The 20441-nt window shown below is 40.3% G+C and overlaps 1 protein-coding gene and 1 long non-coding RNA gene across 4 annotated transcripts in view; one reads left to right on the forward strand and one right to left on the reverse strand.

Annotated features, from left to right (window-relative positions):
- Positions 1–2802: 2802 nt before the first annotated feature.
- On the reverse strand, positions 2803–4808 carry LOC119695663. Its single transcript, XR_005255328.1, has 3 exons — positions 4437–4808; positions 4207–4311; positions 2803–3268 (listed from the first exon to the last, which is right to left on the reverse strand). It is a non-coding gene; the product is annotated as an uncharacterized LOC119695663 (long non-coding RNA).
- Positions 4809–4838: 30 nt separating this feature from the next.
- The window catches only part of FAM172A (family with sequence similarity 172 member A), a 254744-nt gene continuing 239141 nt past the window's right edge, over positions 4839–20441 (forward strand). For 2 of the 3 annotated variants that reach the window (XM_038124814.1, XM_038124816.1), the window contains exon 1: positions 4839–4951. The gene's annotated coding sequence lies outside the window, so the exon portion shown is untranslated. Of the gene's footprint in view, positions 4952–18714; positions 18780–20441 lie in introns of all 3 variants that reach the window. The other variant, XM_038124815.1, reaches the window with a different exon arrangement.

Below are 20441 nucleotides of genomic sequence, written 5' to 3' on the forward strand. Positions count from 1 at the left end.
TGCAGAATGTGAATTAAAAAATAGTGCCTATTGAAGCTTTTTCCCTTTTATGCTTTGACTCTTATCTCACATAAGTTTGAAGTAATTCCTAGTTTTCTTGGTATCCATTACCAAATTCCATTTTTTTCTACTTATCCTGCATATATTTATGACCTTAAGAACTTCTTCCCTGTTTTCACTGAGCTACAGTATTAAATTTCAGGAGCTCACATATTGGGGGTTATAATGGTTTCATTCACAATATTTTCATTCATTTTTTCCATTCAGTTTTTTGAGTTGATGAGATGTTTTTTCTCAGGCATCTGAAATAATCCTTCTTACAGCAGCATTTGTTATAAAAACTGTCTTCAGTTCTAAAAACTGTCTTCAGAGCATGATCACTTGTCATTGACAAATACCTTAGGCACTTGGTGTGCTTCTCTTTAGATATGATGAAGTCTTAAAGTAACCTCTCCCATTTTTCATATGGTTCAGGTTAAAATTTTTTCCTCTAAATTAAAAAAAATATTTTCATACTGCCAGCACTGATAACTGCATGCTCTGTCACACAGACTGCAGCCCTCAGTTAGAACAGCTCTTCTCATTTCCATGATGCAGACAGACACTGGCAGAGCCACTTGCCCAGGTCAGTTGGCAACTTCATCAATTGGCTGGCTCGCTTATTTCACACTCACAGTGCATGCCAGGCACCCTTCCTTCCAAAGTATTATTGCTTTAATGGTTTTCTTGAAAATCTGAGTCTTGTTTCTGGGTTTGGTTTTTTTAGCCTTCTATGCTGTTTCAGTGCAGTGCTGCCATTATTTCATATGACTGGCAGTTGACAATTCAATTTTTCTCTTTGAAACGCCCTCTTTCAAGTACAATTTCCTCATTATTTCATGGGAGAGGAAAAAGATGTATGGCCTTTGTTTTATTACTTATATTTTGGGGCGGGGGGAAACAAAGACATGTTAACAGAAAGGACACCTTTACGGAACATGTCTAGGCAAACAACTGAGAGATGTCTAGCTCATACTAGAAAAGTATGTTTTGGCCATGCCCCCTTATGACTTCTTGTGTACCTCCTTACTGGCAGAGCATGAGAAACTGCAAAGTCCTGGATGTAGGATAAGTATTACTGAGCAATGACTGAAATACCAGTGTGTCATCCACATTATTCTTATACTACGAGCAAAACAGCACTGTACTAGCTAAGAGGAAGATTAACTATCCCAGACAAAACTAGGCTATCAGGCTATCACACTTTCTATTCATATCTGCTTTGTATGGACTAACTGGTCATTCCAAGGGGAGTGACTGAATATAAATTGGTTCAATCTGGCTTATTTGGAGATAATACAAAAAGGATGCGTTATGCAGTTTTAGCCTTGTCATATTCCTTACATTTCCTTTACAGTCTCAGGGGCCATCTATGTCTATGAAGCACAATGTAACCAATGTTGAATTCCTCTTAATTTTTAACTAGGTCTGAAGCCTTGTACAGACTAGAGACATTAACAGTCATTGACTAAATGCAGTCCAAGACAGTTTTATATGGTCACATATGCTTTTTGTAGGGGATTGTTGTTTCATAAACCACATTCTTTCCTCTACATTTCTAGAAATGCAGCTCTGTTTACCAGACATGGGAAAAGTCTGGGTTTTGAAGACATTTTATGAAACTAATTTCTACTGCATCAGAGTGTTTCAAACTTACCTTCACTAACCCCACATAAGGAAATTACGTTTTTGCTTAAACTGTGAACTGAAATGAAAGCAGTTTTAATAATCTTGGATATGCAACTGACAGATACATTCTTCTATGGGTTTAGAGAGTGGTGGTGAATGGTGCCACATCCAGTTGGTGAGCAGTCACCTGTTGTGTCCCAGGAATCAGTGTTGGGCCCAGTCCTGTTTAGTATCTTTACTGATGATCTGGATCAGGGAATTGAGTCCAGCAGCAAATTTGCAGATGACACCAAGCTGGGAGTGAGTGTTGATCTGCAGGAGGGTAGGAGAGATCTGAAGGGACCTGGACAGGCTAGATAGATGGGCCAAATCCAAAGATAGGGGGCTTAACAAGTCCCAGTGTGAGGCCCTGCACTTTGGCCACCACAATCCCCTGCAGTGCTACAGGCTGGGGACAGAGTGGCTGCACAGTGCCCTGGCAGAAAGGGATAGTGCCAGACTGATTAAGAGCCAGCAGTGTGCCCAGGTGGCCAAGAAGGCCAATGGCAACCTGGCCTGTATCAGGAATAGTGTGGCAGCAGCACCAGGGAACTCAATCTTCCCCTGTTCTCGGCACTGGTGTGACCGCACCTTGAGTGCTGTGCCCATTTCTGGGCCCCTCAGTTTAGGAAGGATGTTGAGGTGCTGGAGCGTGTCCTGGGAATGGCAGCAGAGCTGGTGAAGGGTCTGGAGCACAATTCCTATGAGGAGCAGCTGAAGGAGCTGGAGATCTTTAGCCTGGAGAAAAGGTGGCTCAGAGGAGACCTTGTGACTCTTTACAACTGCCTGAAAGGAGGTGTAGCAGATGGGGGTCAGTCTTGTCCCAAGCAACAGGAATAGGACAAGAGGACACAGTTTTAAGCTGCACCATGGGGTGGGGTTTAGGTTGGACATTAGGAAGAATTTCTTCACAGAAGGAGTGATGGGGCATGGGAATGGTCTGCACAGGGAGGTGGTGAAGTCACCATCCCTGTAGTGCCATGGTCTAGTTGACAGGGTGGTGTTAGGTCACAGGCTGAACTCTGTATTTCTAAAAAGTGAGCTCAAGAACCTTACATGCATAGAATCAGACTCATAACATCGTTTGGGCTGGAAGGAACCTTAAAAGATGATTTTGTTTCAACCATTCTGCCATTGACAGGGAACCTTGCACTAGACCAGGCTGCTCAAAGCCCTATCCAACCTGGCATTCAAGGCATGCAGATGTTTTTGCTAGTATTAGTCTATTATTGGTATTTTTGTAGCTCACAGAAGTCTACAAAGGTATCAGAACTTCACAGTTCTACATGCAAACAGAAGACAAAAGCCCAGCTTCCAGCAAAAGGCTATTAACAGCACACTACCTCTGGTTCCTCTTCACTCTGATATTTGGAGTTTCAGGGTCAGTCCTACAAATCTTGGAAACTTGCCCTTTCAAACTGTTACCTCTTTGCAGAGCTTTGAAGTTTTGAAGAGCTTCAAATCTGTAGTCAACATCTCTTTGTGGGTCAAGTATCTCCAAATCCACAACATCCTCTGACTTGATTCAATAAAGTTGCCCTCCCTAAATCCTTCCCTGGACCTGTAATTACAGAAGGCTGTGTCAAGATCAGAGATACAGTACATTTTTAGCTGTACTACTTACACTAACTGTCCCTGAAACTTGATTTAGACTTCTATATTCTACTGGTTTGTTGTAGTTATTGTTTGGGATGTGGGTTTTAGTTTGTTTTTTTTTTTTTTTTGTTGGTGGTGGTTTGTTTTTTTTTTTTTGTTTTGTTTTTTTTTGTTTTTTTTTTTTTTTGTGTTTTTGTGTTTGTTTTTGTTTTTGTTTTTTTCTTTTTTGAGGGTATTGCAAGAGATGGAGAATGGTGGTGAACCAGATTAAGACCCTAATAAAAAACACAGACTACTTATAACGTGAGTCAGTATTAACCTGGTTCACTTTGCCACTTAGCAGTACTTGCAAAGAGAGATGGAATGAACTTCAAATGGGAGGACAAGATTGCTTACATCAGTAGTATCCCTAATGTCTCACCAAAAGATCCACGTGTAAGTGCAACTTTTTTCTAACATGGGAAATACAGGGAAAATAGTTTCAGTATGAGAGGCTCAAACATAATTTCTAAAATGTAAACAGACTAGTTCTCCAAGAGATTATACTATCTTCTGCACCAACGATGAAAAGTATTTCACTTGCTCCTTCCTTAAGTATTGCAGAAACCACCAAAATATGTTGCCCAGAGAGGCTATAGATGTCCCATCCTTGGAAATATTCAAGGTCAGGCTGGACAGGAATCTGAGCAACCTCATCTGTTTGAAGATGTCCCTGCTTATTGCAGAGGGACTTGGACTAGATAGCCTTTAAAGCCTTCTTCCTACCCAAAGTATTGCACTGAGAGCAAAAATACAAGGTTGCTGCTTTGGGTCATTACAAAGAGAGCAGCTGTGTGTGACTGATTAAAAATGTTTCTTCCACATAAACCTCCCTATCCTTGGCTTTAGTTCGCTGAATTTTACCATCAATCATGACTGGGATGTAACAGAGGATGAAACATTTCAGCTGCACACGTGGTATGTGGCAGTATTCAGATGTCCTTGGGACAGGAACACCTCACGACCATCCTGCACAGGCAGAACCATGAGAGCATTTACATGATGCAGGTTGTCAGCCATCTGACAGACTCCGGAGAGCTTTTCAAGGGAGGAAGACTGTATCTTTGAAATCAAAACCAGGTTCTTCTACTTACTATGTAGTCCCAAAAGTGTGGGGACTGCTTGTGGAGATCAGTGTTTTACTGTAGGCCAATGCAACACAGTCCTCGTGTACTTCTGAGGATGCCTGAAACATCTAACATGAAAAATATTATCGTCTTTTCTTTTAACAAACTCCTAAGTAATCAAAATGGAAAGCTGGGAGTGGAAACACGACATTCCAGCGAGATCTACCAGCACTCGAGCAACAGCCCGATATCTACGGTCCCTCTCGGCGTTGCCGGTGGCCCGCCGCTTTCCTCGTGAGTTTATTCCGACAGAGCTCCTCAGAAACCCGGTTTCAGGGCAGCATCCCGACAGGCCTCCCCGGCCCCGAGGCGGCCGCCGCCCCTCGCGCTCCACTTCCGTGTTCCCCGCCGGGCGCTGACGTCACCGCGCGCGGACCCCGGAAGTGGAGCCAGCAGGGGGCGGGCGGAGCCGCGCGCGGCACTAGGCTCAGAGCGCCGCGCGCGCCCCGCTCCGCCGGTGACGGCGCCAGCGGCAGCGCCAGGTACGTGCGGCGGCCCGGCCCGGGCAGCGCCGCCGGCGAGGGGCGCGGGGGAGCGGCGGCCGCGGGCCCTCGGGCAGCAGGGGGACGACCGGCCCCCGCGCCGCCCGTGGCGGGCGAGTCAGGGGGCGGCGCCCCGGTGCCTCTCCAGCCCTGCGCCGGGATGAAGACTGCGGCCCCACGGGGGCCCGCGTATGCTTGGCGTCTGGCCCAGAGCGGCGACGGGAGCGGACGGGGCGGCGGCGGCCGCCCCCGAGCTGTCCGCGCTGCCCACGTGGGCTGGCGGAAAGGGTGTAGAAGTACCTGTGTGCCCGTGTCACCGGGGGTGCGGGGAAACGGCCACGGTGTCATTGCCCAGGGCTGGCCCCCAGGCTCTGCCGAGCGCTGCGCTGTGCCTGCTGCCGCTCCACGTTGAACAGTTATAATTTTCAATTTTCTACATAAAACCGAAGGATTTTGTTTTTCGGAATGTGTCCTTACAGTCATTGCTGCAGGTTTTGGTGCTATCAGCTGCTTTTGCCAAATGACACTTGCTAGTTTTCCCCGCTGCCTAATGCCTTCTGTGTAGTCATAAATGATAAAAAGTCAGTTGAGCGTGATTCTTCTGACTTTATGATATAGCTGGGTTTGAGTGATAATTTTCATTCCAAGTATTGCTCTTCTTATTAGGTGGGATTGAACACTTATCTTTAGACTTAAGTTTCTTGTAGTTCTGGCAGCTTAGAAAGTTGCAGGAAATACTTGCCATTTCTGAGTTATCCAAATGTAGGGAAATAATTTTCCAGTTTAAATTGTTAGTTTTACTTGGTTTTGTTTTGGGAGGGAGAAAACTCAAAATTTGTAATTCTAAATCAGGAGAGATTGGGCATCTATAGTCCCTTTCCAAAATCCACTCTCTTTGCTTTTTGAGGAACTGTTGCCTTCATTTTTCTTTCAAAGATAAATATTGAAGCTTTTGAGAGAGATTGAACTGGTTTCTTTCCAGATACCTAACTTTTTGTGGTGTTGTTACATGAGCCAAGCTGCTCAGAATCACATAAGCCAGCTTGTCACAAAATATGTCCTCCACTTTACAGGTTTTTTTGCCTTAAGTTTTTGGCTAAAGTACTAAGTTTGCATGTGCAGGTAACAGACCTTCTTCGGGACATACCATCACTGGCAAAAAAAGTGTTACAAAAGCAGTAGCAATTACAAAGCTAACTGGATACTTTTGATCTTAACTGTGCGCTGATTTGGTGACACTGAAGAGTGGGATATCAGCAATACTTGCCGTCAAAGGGGGAGAAACACCCATAATACAGCAGAAAGATAGTGTCCTTTTAGATTTTCTTGGAATCTTTAAGGAGGCAGGGGGTGAAAGAGAGTGGCATGGTGTTCTGTTGTGAATGGCAAAGCAGTCTTATGATAGCATCTTAGTTAAAGAATGCCCACAGGTGGTTAAAATTAGGTATTTTGTAACTACGTCGGAAAAAGTGAAAAAGCTCTTGTGTAGGGGAAACTAAAACTTTAACAACTGAGGATAACATCTTGGGGTGTCACGGAGTGCAGTTGATGTGAAAATGCAGGAAGAATGTCTTTATATGCTCCTCTGGGTTTAGAATTGATTAAATCTGCTGTTCTGAGTGTTTTAGATATTATTTCACTTTCTTTAAAAAAGATTATTCGCTGACCAGAGTATTGGTCTTCGCAGGATAGCTCCAGATAAAAGGCCTGGGTGATGGCTGTTGCTGAAGTCACTGCCAGTACTTACTGCCTGCCTGCCAGCTGGGGGTCTGATGTGCCTGCCACCGCTGGTGTTAATCTAAGCACTCCCCAGTCCACCTCTGTCAGAATGTGGTGGGTTAAGATGGATGTAATATTTATTGTGTTTAAGCTGACCTGACTCTGTGTTGGCAGTAGGTTAGCAGATGCGGGCAGGCATAGGAATAAGATGAAAACTCCCAGCGGGCCAACAGTACTGAGCAGCTGGAAGCAGACAAGGGCATCATCATTTCAGACGCACAGCGCACCCTCAGACTGCTCTCTCAGTGAAATACCTTTCATTATTGGAGTTTTCTCACCAGTGCCTGGATTTTGTCTGTCTTCTTGAGATTGCCTTTTCAGTGATTGTAGCCAATTATGACTATATTTAAATCTGCAAGTTGATTTCACCACGGTCTTTACTGAATTGCCTTTTATGTACTAGTTAGCAAATGTTTGGGAGAGCTTCTCCTTATAATTACTCAGTGGGGATTTATCTTTTAGAATCTCCTCTTTTAAGTTCACAACCTTATTTTTTTTTCCCCTTCAAGACTCAGCACTGACTCTGGAGGTTTTGCCCATTCCAGGCTCTATAGAAAAAATCCTGAATACAACTCTATTGCTGGTACTTTGAATCTGACCCACTGTTCCTTTGGGGAACAATGTGCTGTCGTGATTGAGGAGTTTTTTAGATTTACAATAGATTACTGGAATTCTTTGAAGTAAAGCATACATGCAAAGAATGAATAGATATCTTTTAAATTTTTTTTCCACAAGCTCACTGAAACAAACAATGGATATGAAAACATCCTCTTATGAAATTTAATATGGCTCTGTATATTTGTTTGGTGCTTTAGAAGGACTTTTTTTCTCTTTACAGGTATCATTGTACATATATCTGCTTAGCCTGCAGATGAGTTTCACACATTTGTACTGAGTGGAATTCTCAGAATACAATTTAATGGGTTTAAATTTGTTGTTTTTCATTGTTATTTTCCAACATTTTATTTGCTGTGTGGATTTTGAGAACTTAATATTTTAGTACTCACTGCATTCATTACTGAATGTTCTTGTAATGTGGCTGAGTTTTATTGGAAAGTGGAAAGATTGCTTTTATATCATCCTTACCTTTCTGCTCAGCTCATTATCAGTTACTTATTAGTACACTGGTTTTGGTAATGATTTTTGTGTTATGCCTGAGTGTTTCTATGAATCAGACTGGGACCAAAAGTTATTTACCTCCAGCTACAGACCCATTCTGTTAAAAAAGTGCCCAGGGTGCAGTTTCATAGCCTGTTCACATTAGATCCTTGTTGCTGGTATTGGGAGCACTCCTCTCTGCTTCCTGCCTCATCTCTCCAAGCCAAGCAGAAGATCAGCTGTCTGCACAGTGAGCCAGGTAAAGAAGCAGATCCTGCTGATAGAGAACTAGAGATAGGAAATGCTTCTCGTTGCTTTAGCTTGCGCACTGACTGACATGAATGCCATCACAAGTAATAGTGATAGGACACAGGGCAGCGGCTTTAAACTGAAGGAAGGCAAGTTTAGATTGCTACTAGGAAAAAAATTTTTACAGCAAGGATGCTGAGACACAGGAGCAGGTTGTCCAGAGAGGCTGTGGGTGACCCATCCCATGATGTGGGAGGCCAGACAAATGTCTTGGGCAAACTGGTCTTGTGAAAGGTGATGCTGCCCGTGGCAGGTCATTGAACTAAATAAACTACAAGGTATCTCAAAACCCAAATGCATTTATGAGTCTAAGAAATTATGTATGACTGGAGTGGAGAATCTAGAAATAGGAGAAGGGCTTGAAGTGTATCACACAGACTATAGCAGATCATGGATCTGCATCCTGAGTCACCTTGTACTTTAATGTACTTTAACTCTGGTGAAAGCTTCTTAACCACTTTTCTGAGCAATCTTTCTAGTGAGTTAATTAGTAGTGATAGTGCTGGTGAGGCTGGTGGCCTGCTCTGTGTTCTGGTCAAGTCTTCACTGCTTTTAATCCTGTTACACTCTCCTGAAGAGTATTGACCTCCATCTTGATGGAACGTCTCTGGTACTGCAGTTTGTATTCTGTTGAGTGTGTATCCAGAGAGGAAAGATAAACTGTGTAAGACTTTATCCGGCTAATTTTAGGTGTTTCTGCTGTTGTGGTGTCTGTATTCTTCCAGGTTCTGTTGGCCAGCAGAAATTCAGGAGACCAATCTGTGCAAAGCTTGCTAATAGACATTTGGCTATTATAGGTATTGATTTTAAATACATAGGTGAAATAAGTATTGTCATAGCAAAAACACTATTAGCTGAATCAATATATTTGGTATGGTGGTTAATTTAAGAAACTCTTCTGTCAGCAAGCAGTTTATTCTGTGTTGTAGTTTAACCCCAGTTGACTATTAAGTACCATACAGCCTGTTAGTCACTCCTTTGCCTTTTCCCTCTATCCGAGTGGAATGGGGAGTGAATTAAGAAAAAAAGGTAAAACTTGTGCATTGAGATAAAAGCAGTATAATAACTGAAAGAAAATAAATTACTTCTAATGATAATAATTGTATTGAAGAGGAGAGAGAAAGGGAAAACTCGAGACAGACAAGTAATATGCAGTACAGTTGATTACCATCTGCTGACTAATACCTAGCCCATCCCTTCTGAGCCACCATCCCCCCTTCAGGGTAGCTTCCCCAGTTTATATACTGGACATGATGTTCTGTGGCGTGGAGTGCAAGTTCATATCACCTGTCCTGGCTGTGCTTCCTCTGAGCTTTTTGTGCAGCTACTCACTAGCAGAGCATGAGACACAGAAAACTTCTGGACTTGGGGTAAGCACTACTTTACAATAGCCAAACCATCCACCAAATTATTCTCATCCCAGATCCAAAACACAGCACTGTACCTCTCATCCTGAATCCAAAACACAGCTACACTAACCCAGCCAAAACCAGGACACTCAGGCAGGCAAATGAAAATAATTTCTTTATTGCATGTCTAGAAAGAGAGATGATGATTCAAGTAAGAATTAGCTGTACATTTTGTCAATTGTACTGCAAGTTAGCCAGTTTCAGTGTTGAGGTGGAAGTGAGTCCATACCTGAAGTACCAGTAATGTTAGTGCTTGTGGTTTTTGATGCTTGTGCGTTTAAAGTCAGGCCCATCACACTGTATTTTCCCAGTTTCTGCTTTTTTTTGTGTTGATAATTATCAGTTGGTAGTAAAGAATTTTACTATAAGTTTCAAGTCAAAGTTTAGGCTAATTTTCTTTTGAGAGGGATGTGATGAAAATGTTTTTGATCGTATTGAAGATATTCTTGATTACTCTTAGGTACCCCTAAGCAACTCCAAGATGTAGGTAAAAAGTATGAAATTTAGTAGGAAGATAGCTTCAGAAATTGTGAACTATTTCCCAAAATAGCTAGTCTGGCTTTGTCTGAATTACAAGCTCCATAAAGTTGCCATTTTCCATTTGCAGTATATCTTTTAAGGTACTTAATTTTAATTCTCTGGACATTTTAGCAGCAATATACACATTCTGCTGACCCATAGAGCTTTCTTCACTGTATCTGGTCTAGAGTGAAAGCTGCTGGTGGGACATGGCAAAAAGTGGGCTCTCTGGTTTCTTGTCATTCCTTGACTGAGGTGTATTTTCTTTTAGGAATAGGCATGGTGGACCCCTTCAGTGTTCTATTTTAGGTGTATGAGGAGAGGTGGATTATTGTACTTTGGAGCTGTTTTACACCTCTGTGTCTTGGCTTTTGGAGTAATGATGGCTTGTTTGAGAATATGGACAAAGTAATTCTGATTGATCATGTTGTCAGAGTGCCAGGTACTCTCCAGCTTGTCTTCAATGCTGTATTGAAGACCAAGCCTAACAAATAATGTAATGCTTATAGTTTCTTTTGAAGTTCTGCAGGCCAGGCTTTATAAAGCCTTGAAATAGGCATTTGGGTGGCTGTCATGTTTTGGCACACAGTACATGCAAATCTAAGTCTCCTTGTTTAACTTAAGAAGATGATAAACTAGCTGTACATCCTTTCTTCTTTTTTTAGGCACAATATGTGTAGCAAATCTTGAAAATATCTTGCTTTTTTTCCTTACAAATGGGCGTCTCATTCCTCTTGAAGAATGTGCGTTACAAACCCACCTCAAGAGGGAATATGTTAAGTGGGCTAGATTTGAATAAATACAGGCACCACAGTCAAAAGGAAAACTTGAAAGTATTTCAAAGAAGAAATGGGGTTACAGGAAGTCTGGGCAGTGAAAGAACCATTATATAAAATCATTATTAAGATTTGGTGAAATGAGAGATAAATAGATGTGCTCATGCACACAGTCTGCATGTCTTGAATAATTATCATTGTACTGAAACAGTATCTCCCCACTGAAGCATACAATTCAGTCTTGTGAAATAAAGTCTGAATGAAAAGAGAATTCTGTATCTGTACGTTGGTATTTCCCATGCTGCAGGAGTGTGTTAACATAGCCTACCTGCAAGGCTAGGAGGAAGATCTCAGAACAAGCAGAGCCATCAAAATTAAAGCTACTATAAATGCAAACTTGCATTTGATACATGCTAGTCAAAAATTGGTGGAAGTTTTCTTATACTTTATTTTAAATGTTTGCATTTTGAAATAGCAAAGTTTGAATTTTGGAAGCATAAACTTATTTCCTACCACAGTGATCACTGCTTGAGTCCTTCTTTTGTGCTTTCTAGATTTCTTTCTTGGCCATGTTGGCAAATCAGGCTAAAAAGTTTTTAGGCAGCAGCTGTATTCCAGTTCTGTCACCTGAGTTGCACCAGGTGAAAATTGATAAATTAAATGTGTACTCCTGAAAAAAAAAAATAAGGAGGAGGGGGAGGAAAAAAGCAAGAAAGGAAGGTAGTTTTAACTGAGATAGAATCCCTGTTTTGGTTTAACTCATATATGATTCCCTGAACTGGTTCTCTGAGCATTGCTACAAACAGTTCTGTCAGCTGAGGGGATAGCATGGGTAGGGGGTGGGACTGCTAAAGTCATTTGGCAAAGATGTGTTTGTGAATATATCTTTTGATTCTAAGACCTGGGGGCAGGAAGGGTCTTTGTTCTGTATTTGCTCTCTGTGAAACAGTGGGGTACTTGTTATCTGCCTGGATGAAGTTGAACATAGCATTCCCTTGGCTTGGATTTAACATTTCTCAGTATAAGAAATTGTCCTCAATTTTTAGAAACTTTGAGCGTGTTCTGATAATAGCAGCATGAAGACTCCAGGTTATTTCACTCTGTGTTATGTCCACTGTGATAACGAAACTTTTATTTCCATCAAGAAGCAATATGTGCTTAACCACCTTGCTGTGTGAGCTTTCGTATCTGTGGCAAACCCCAGCTAGTATCCTGACTTTTACTTTCTTTATTAAGACATGATTTTTTATTGTCAGTGACTCAGAAACAGACAGTGACATTTTTGGCACGCAGTACCATTTGTTCTCTGTTGTTGCTCTTTCTAAATAGGTTATATCTCTTGAATTGTGAATTACATTCATGTGAATCATCCTATCAACTGCACTAACATCAAATAGGTTGCATGTACATTCCTGCAGGAGAGCTCTAAGTTCTTGTTCATTATCTTTCAACATAATTCTCTGGGCAATTAAAGATTTTTTAAAATTTTTTGTCTTTTCATTCTTTGTTCTGTTAGTCCTATTATCCTTGTCTTACTTTCTGGTGAATATTTAAGCAGTCATAAAAATTAGGGTAACTCCCTAAGGAATAATTGTGAGAGGACGACACCAAAAACACAGAAACTTGAATTTTTTTGCCTATTGGGGGTAGTTGGTCGAAGCAGGAATGAAGGAATAGAAATATACAGAGATGGAAAGTCCAAGTCAGTAAGGATGTCAACCCCTACCTGTGTTTTCTTGAGATGAAAGATAAAACTATTACCTGGTTTGTTTCAGACACTGAATTTTTCAAAGCTAGTAGTGTCTTCATTTTGAGAAGCTCTGATTTTGCCTTCCCAGTAATGTCCAGAGGCAATCTTTTTAAGAGCACTCTTTTAAAAATTCCAGAGAATCATGGTCTTTAGAGATTGCTACTAACATGGATATAAGAAAGCTTTATTTCTGTGAGAATGTTTAACTATTTAGCTTTCAAAAAAAGGAGCATGGTGTAGATAACATAGTATTTTTTCTATGGTTGGTTGTTTTAAATTGTATTTATCTTTTGTAGTATAGGACAGCAGATGAATAACTTTTAATGTTTTACTTTATGGAAAATGGTGGTAGATATATCTCCCCCCAAAGAATATACTGTGAGGGTAGTCAAACATGGGAGTGGGGCCCAGAGAAGTTGTGGAATCTCTATTGTTGCACATCTTCAAAACAAGACAAGTGCCTAAGCAGCACATTCTGGTAACACCGTTCAGTTGACCTCCAAAGGTATGTATAGATCTATAGAAGGTATACCTTACCATATACATGGTGCTGTATTGCTGTGCTTTGGAATTTTGGATTAGGAAGAGGGTATGATCTACTTTTGTACCAGGTATGAACTTCAGTATTGGTGCGTAAGAATCTCCAGCAATTCTACCTGTACAAGATATGCTGTGCTCTCCTTGTTTGGGCATGCCTGACAGCACCACAGAACAACTGACTGTGCTTGTTTTGCCACAGGGCTGGGGTGAGGATGTGCGCTGTCAGTGAACAACAGGGCGTGTGGTCTGAGGAAAGCTCTTAGTTGGCTATGTCATTTCTGTACTCATTTTGTAATGGCAGGATCAATGAAACCAGGGGACTGGAGCAGTGCGGACAAAAGGAGCTTGGTAACAAGGAGCTGAGTTGGCAGTGTCTCTGTGAAAGCTCTTGATATGAAAAGACAAATGAGAACTTGGGGAGGGAACAGAATGGCGCTAGAAGCTCTCAGGATAGAATGTGAGGCCAAATAAGACAGCAAGCTTGTGAGAGAAATAAGAGAGGATGATTGAGAGGCACTTAAGTGTGGAAAAGAAGGACCTGGGATTGGGAGAAACATGAGGGTTGTCCTTAAAACTTGAGAAGGTTAGACAAAATACTGAGTGGCTTCTTATTAAGTGAGTATCTTCAGTGCATTGACAAAGGCAGAAGTGCAGTGGAAAAAAAACCATATGATTATGCCTTCTGTATTGGGTTTATGCAGCAGGGTTTTAGTTGCAGAGGTCTGCAGGTATGGCTTTTCTGAGAAGCTGCAAAAACTATAATATTTCAGTCTCTGACACCTGTCTGGGTGCCTGCTCCAGTGTTTGAGCCCCATTAAGTTAAGAAAGTTTTTCTTTATGTTTGAATGTCCAGTTTTTCTCCATTGTATGTTACCTTCTCACTGAACAACAATGGGAAGACTAGCTCAGTGGTCTTTTGTCTCCTTTGGCATTTAATAAATATTGATTATACTTCTCCCACTCCACTCTGACTTTTCTCCCTGCTGAGTAGTCCTCAGTATTTATCTCAGTCTGCAGTATTTATCTCAGCCTGTACTCGGATACCAGATGCTCCAAGCCCTTAACCATTTTTGCAGCCCTTTGCTGGTCTCACTTCAGTAGGTGTCTGTGTCTGTATTGCACCTGGAACATCTGGAACCGTCACAGTATTCCAGATGTATTTAGAAGTGCAGAGTAGAGGAAAAGGATCATGTCCGTCCACCTATAGGCAATGCTTTTCCTAAAGCAGGATGTCATTGAAAGGATCTTCACTGCTTTGTTTCTTCAGGTCTCATTTTAAATGACTGGGAAACATTTTATATAGTCTAGGTATATAGATATATAGTCTAGAAAATATTTCCTATTCTTTCTAAATTTTGGATTTTTCCCATTCCAAGCTCTATTAGCTTGAAATAGTAATAAGTTTTGTGAAGTTTCAGAGGCAGTAGCACAAAGGGTGTATTTGTTAGAGAGAAGAAATTTGCTCCAGCTGATTCTTGCAAGAGTGAGGAATATGTTGAAGCACAGTAATTTTTACATATCAACATAAGTAGGTAATTGCTTTCCATTTAGTTTGTACCTTATCCTTGGGGTAATTAAACACCTGAGTAGTTAAGACATACTTTACCAGAAATATAAAATTAGTATTTCTGTGCTACTCTGGGCTTGGTTTTAAAGCACCTGAGTTTTAAGTTCAAATAATTATCTATTCTGCTTACATTTTGGGATTCTGTTAGTTTTGATTGTATCTGAGGACCATGTTCTCTGTCTTCTTCCTTTCCCCATTTTTTAAAATCTTCATCAGATTTTTTGATCTACCTTCCAAATTTCTACAAAGTCTGCTAAACTTAATGTAATCAAGGGAGCATGTATTTTGTCTGGCATTGCTGATCTTTTATTCACAAGATTTGGGGTTTTGTTGCTGTTTGGTGTAGAGCTTTTTTTTTTGTCAAATCATTTTCTGTCTGTTTTCCCTCTGCTTTTGTACAGTAGCATTTAGTAACAAAACATGGTGAGTCTGAAAGTTTTGGTTTATGTAAGACATTTTTTTCCTTTTTTCCTTCTTCTCTAGCACAAGAAATTTAAGACAGACCGTTTTTGCTTCTTTGCCCGATGTCACATTTTTAAGGTGTTGCAACTGAAATGTTTCTTCCACTTTCATTTTGAAGTAGGTTAAAAATGTAAAATATTAGAGGGCCAGCTACATTTTTGTGTGGATGTTTGCAGCATATTTTTGCTTGCTGTTCTGTAGTTGATATAGTACTTTCCTTTGAAGATTCATTTTGTCCTGTGTGTATACTGCTAATGTGACCGTGTAGTGCTCACTGCAGCATTAATTTAATTAACGGAAAAAAAGAATTCTTGTTTACACAATGATACTTTATAGGTAGTGCTATTTTAGCACATATTTTGAAAATTGTCATTTGTTTGAGAAAATGTTTATATTGCCTACAACATGCTTTTCAGTAGTCCGTTGTGCTCAGTGGGGCTGATGCTGCTTTGTATTTTTCCCCTTCAGCACACCATTTAATGTATCTCTCCTTTTCTTGTATTAATTTTTTTCTCAGTAATCAATATGATTAGCTGTTGTAGAGATTGATTTAAAGAATTTTAACATTAGTCCTTAGAAAAGATGTATATTCTTCATGACTTCTTAGTGTGAGACATTATCCGTCTGATCAAAGGATGACATAGAGGTAAAATAATTTTAAAGCATTCTATACTCTTTTCCTGTAGTTACAGTTTGTTTATCGATAAACACTGTTGTAGTTATAATATTTTTCAGCTACCAAGCTATTCAAATTTCTAAGTTGTGTTTAACAGCAATCAATGGAGATTTTAAAAATTGAATGGAACAGAGAAACTGGAAAAAAATTACTTTGTGTTAGAATCAAAATTTCTTAGAAAGAGACTCTGTTAAACTTGTTTAGTTTACCAGAAGAAAGAGATAAGACTTGGCTGTGGTGTTGAATTGTGTAAGGGAAACATAGAGAGAAAACTTAACATACAAAGGTATAGCAATAATTAGTGACTGAAGCCTGAAGCCAAAGTAATTAAAACTGGAAATAAAGTAAAAAGGACAGTGACTAGCCTTTCAGAAATCACAACAATTGATGGAATGTTTAGCTCTTAATAACTTGAATTTTGCCATGGATGCCTTTCTGTAAGAAATGCTTTAGTTAAACATAAGTTACTGTTCTTAGAGAGTGGTAGCTGAAGAAAGTAGAAGGCCTCTGTTTAAGAGGACATAATTCATTTTGAGAGACTGTGTGGCCTGAAACTGTGAACCTTCCAAGAAAAAATGAGAAATGTATATTTTTTTTTTTGCCAAACTAGATTGCATCTCCTCGTGTCTTTCTCCTCTTGCTTTTATCTGTACCTTTGCATTAGGCAGTACTTGGCTGATCCCTGCTCAATCACATTCTGCACTTACAAAAATTAAAGACAGTTTTTCTCCTTAGTAGGGATTCCTTCAAACTGGTAGGAAAAACAGTGCTTTCAACAAAATGGACAAAGAATTTTGCAATGTTGGTTTAGAATGACTGAAGTTTCTTTAGCCCACATCTTCTAGTGGTTACTGCTAGGACAGAGTGTTTAGGCTTAAGGTTAAACCAGTCCCGTAGATACATCTGTTTAGCCTCATTGAAGTAGCTCATCAAACAACTGGTATTTAATTTCTTCAAGGATTTTGCTTTATAGCATGGAAAGTAAAAGTATGAGTGTGTATGGCAAAAGGATTGAGAATAAAAAGAGAGCACTTGGTCCACATTTTTTCCTTCTGGCCTTCAAATCAAAGGTGCAAATGAAATGGCCAGATCACTGTCATGATTATTATCTGCATTTGTGGACAGCTGTAATCCATCATGGAGGAAGACTAGGCCAGGAGGAATTGCATAAGGTTTAATAGAGATATGTGTGAAGCTGTGCTGTGACAATGGTGTAATTCCCAAACAGCAAGCAGGCTGGGGTATGACTGGCAGAGATGTTGTGCTTAAAAGAAGCTGGGGCAGCTGCTGGATGGCAAACTGAACAATGTGTCCTTGTGTCAATGAAGTCAAATTGATTCTCTGGTATTGGTAGGAGATGTGCTAGGGTGCTGTGTCTGGTTTGTCCCCTGATTTCAAGAGAGGTATTGATGAAAAATTGGAGAAGGTCCGGCAGATAGCCACCAGGATGATTTGTATGTTAGAAGGATGATTAGCATGTAAGAGAACTCAGCATTTGGAGAAAAGTTCAAGGAAATTGTTTAGGTTGGAAAAGACATCTTCAGGTTCAGCTGTTAACCCAGCTCTGTCAATTCCCACCAGAAATGATGTTCCTAAGAGCCATATCCACTCATCTTGTAAATCTCTCCAGGGATGGTGATTCTACCACTACCCCATGCAGCCTGTTCCAGTGCTTGACAGCCTTTCCAGAGAAGACATTTTTCTAATATCTGATCTAAACCTCCCTTTATGCATCTTGAGGCCATTCTCTTGTTATTTGTGAGAAAAGCCCAACCCCCACATTGTTGTAGAGAGCAAGAAGGTCTTCCCCAGCCTTCTTTTCTCCAGGCTAAACATGCCTGGCTCCCTCAGGCAATGCTCATAGTGCTTGTGCTCCAGACCCTTCACCAGCTTCGCTGCCTTCCTGTGTCTATGTTCCAGCACCTCAGTGGAGAGAGAGCTTGAAGAGGTTTCATCAGTCATCCAGTACATAGAAGATAGTTGTGAAAGAGAAGCTGTTTTCTGCTCAAAAGAGTGAATAGTGAGAGCAGAAATTTCATCTCAGTGTAGGGAAAAGGAAATCTTGGACAAAGTTTCTGAAAATCATGGTGGAATCTCCCTCACTGGAGATATTTAAGGCTCATCTTGGCAGCACCATAGCTTATTAATGTAAAGCCCTGTTAAAACCTAGTGAAATAAGGTCCAAGAGAAGGCTGGAGACTATATAATTTCCCAGGATCTTTTCCTGCCTGGACTACTCCATGATGCCGCGGTTACAGCTTTTTGTCAGTCTTGGCTCTGGACAGAGATAACAAGGTTGTAGATCAGGCAGTAGCAAACTGTGTTAGTAAGTGTGGTTACAATTACTGACAAGTGCTTGATGGAATATATTTTTTACATAAATATTGGATTTTTAGTTTTTAAAGCTGAACCGGTAAAGAAAATAAAGCTTTCATTGCTTTTTTTATTTTTGTTCTTTTTAATGTTTTGTGAAAGAAAAGATTTACTGAAGAAAATTGAAAGAGAGAAGAAAATTAAAGTATGGAAGAAAATTATAAATGCAAGTTTGATGCAGTCAGAATTAAAATATCAAGTTGTTTAAATATTGATCTAAAAGGAATAATGTATTTATATTACTCACATTACATATAATAAATGTATATATCTATGTTGTAGTGCTACATTATGACAATCTAACAGAAGCAAATCTGAGTGCTGCAGCTGTTTCACAGGGCTATTTGCTTTGTTTGCCAGGTAGTTGAAATTAAGCAGTAGTTGGTTCAGCTGGCCATATAGCACATGCTGCCTCTCAGGCAGGGGGCAGAGCAAAGACAGTTGAGGTACTGTATTAGTAAAGCTTTCAGAAATCATAAACATTGAAGAAGCAAATGTTCTACAGGAAGAAACGCTGTGGGAAGAGCTGTATGGCAGATCTCTTGAAGCAGACATTGCCACCAAGAAGAGGTATGTATGCTATGGGGATTTGGGCTTTTTAGTCTGATTCTGAAATAAGATAACTTGATGATGAACTGATGTCTTCAGTAGCCCTTCGTGATCTTTTCAGTTGTGTATGAATTGATTCTGCATAGTGTTCATCTGTTTTGTACATTTTTGTGTCATCTGCAGTATTTGCATTAGATGCAGAGTAGTCAGGTGAGATGGTGATACGTATTTGCATCTGCACATTCCAGAAGATGTTGGAAGAAACAGATGTGTTGTAGAAAACTGAGTGTGCCTCTTACCTTTCTTTATCCTCCTTTGTGCACCTCTCAGCACAGAGTCTGAGGCAGAATCACAATTATCTTGCTGTTTATAAAGATCTGGGCTACAGACCTGGATGCACTGCATTTCCATCTGATTTGCATGTGCTCTTTTCAGCAGTCTTCAGTTCATGGAAGACAGTCCTTCATAAAGTCATGCTGTTACTGAAGAGCAAAGGAGGAGAGGGGAAAAAAGGGATTTTAAAGTACTAGACACATAGGCATATGTCTAGAGTTTTTTAGCAGCTTTTGATGGTGGCCTGAGCAGAAACCATTTCCCTAGAGTTTTCCAGTTTCTCTCTCTTTCTTCTGTGGCACTCTGGAAAATTACTTTGGTATCTCTTGTAAGAGAGGACTCGATTAATGGTCTTCAAGTTTTTCTCTGTTCAGAGGCATATTTCTCTCCTAGCTGACTCATGGGATTTCTTGAGAAAAGATGATGTTTAAAAAAAAATAAATCTGGCTTTGTTCTGTAACTGTTTAGTATGTGCAGAGATGAGGCTATTGAGAGTCAATCTTCTCCACTCCATCTTTCAAGTCAAAATCCTATTAAAACCAGCAATACAAAGTACAAGCATCAAATCTCATCCAAACCCAGTTTTTTAATAAACTATTACAGGGCAATTTCAGCTATGTTATGAAATAATGTCCCACCAAGTCCTTATAACTCCTTGTAATGTACACTGCCTGGAAAACCTTATTCTGTAAATAAGGAGCATAAACAAATAAGCACACAACTGTTTTCCAAATATTTTTATTGTCTCAATATTTTTTTCTGTCCTCATCAGCTGAGATACAGGCTCATGAAATAATGGAAAGGAAATCACCCACTAATTATAGCATTATTACATATTACATGGGCTTTTCCTGATGCTTCAATTGCGGGATGTTAGTTCTTTATAAACATTAATTACTTAGATTTTCCCTCACATCTGCTGTTTATGAAGAATTCCCGCAACTTTTTAGAGGAAGGTGATGGTGAAGGCATCTTGGCATTAATGTCTTAGTCATCAGTGTACATTCATCTCAGCTGCTGAGACTGGGAAAGCTAAGGAAGGTTCTTTGAATTTCTTAAAGCAGGAATCCAGGCTGAATTTCCTGCCTGGGAAATGAGAAATATACAAAAAGAGGTTATCTGCAAACTGATTATCTTTCAGGTGTTGGGTACAAGTCACCTGCAAATTTCTTCTCTGAGAAGGATTCTCTGGGCAGCATTCTCCTACCTTCTCTGCAGGGTAAATTTTTCTGTCCCGAGCTGATGGCCTGATTCATTAGCTAACTGTGTTTAGCTCCACAGAAGTAGGGTCCTGTACACCTAATTATTAATAGTTTGCATATTTAAGAAAGTACTGTATTGTGGTGTTGT

Source organism: Motacilla alba, chromosome Z (genome assembly GCF_015832195.1).
Source record: "Motacilla alba alba isolate MOTALB_02 chromosome Z, Motacilla_alba_V1.0_pri, whole genome shotgun sequence".
In the NCBI taxonomy this organism is placed as follows: Eukaryota; Metazoa; Chordata; class Aves; order Passeriformes; family Motacillidae; genus Motacilla; species Motacilla alba.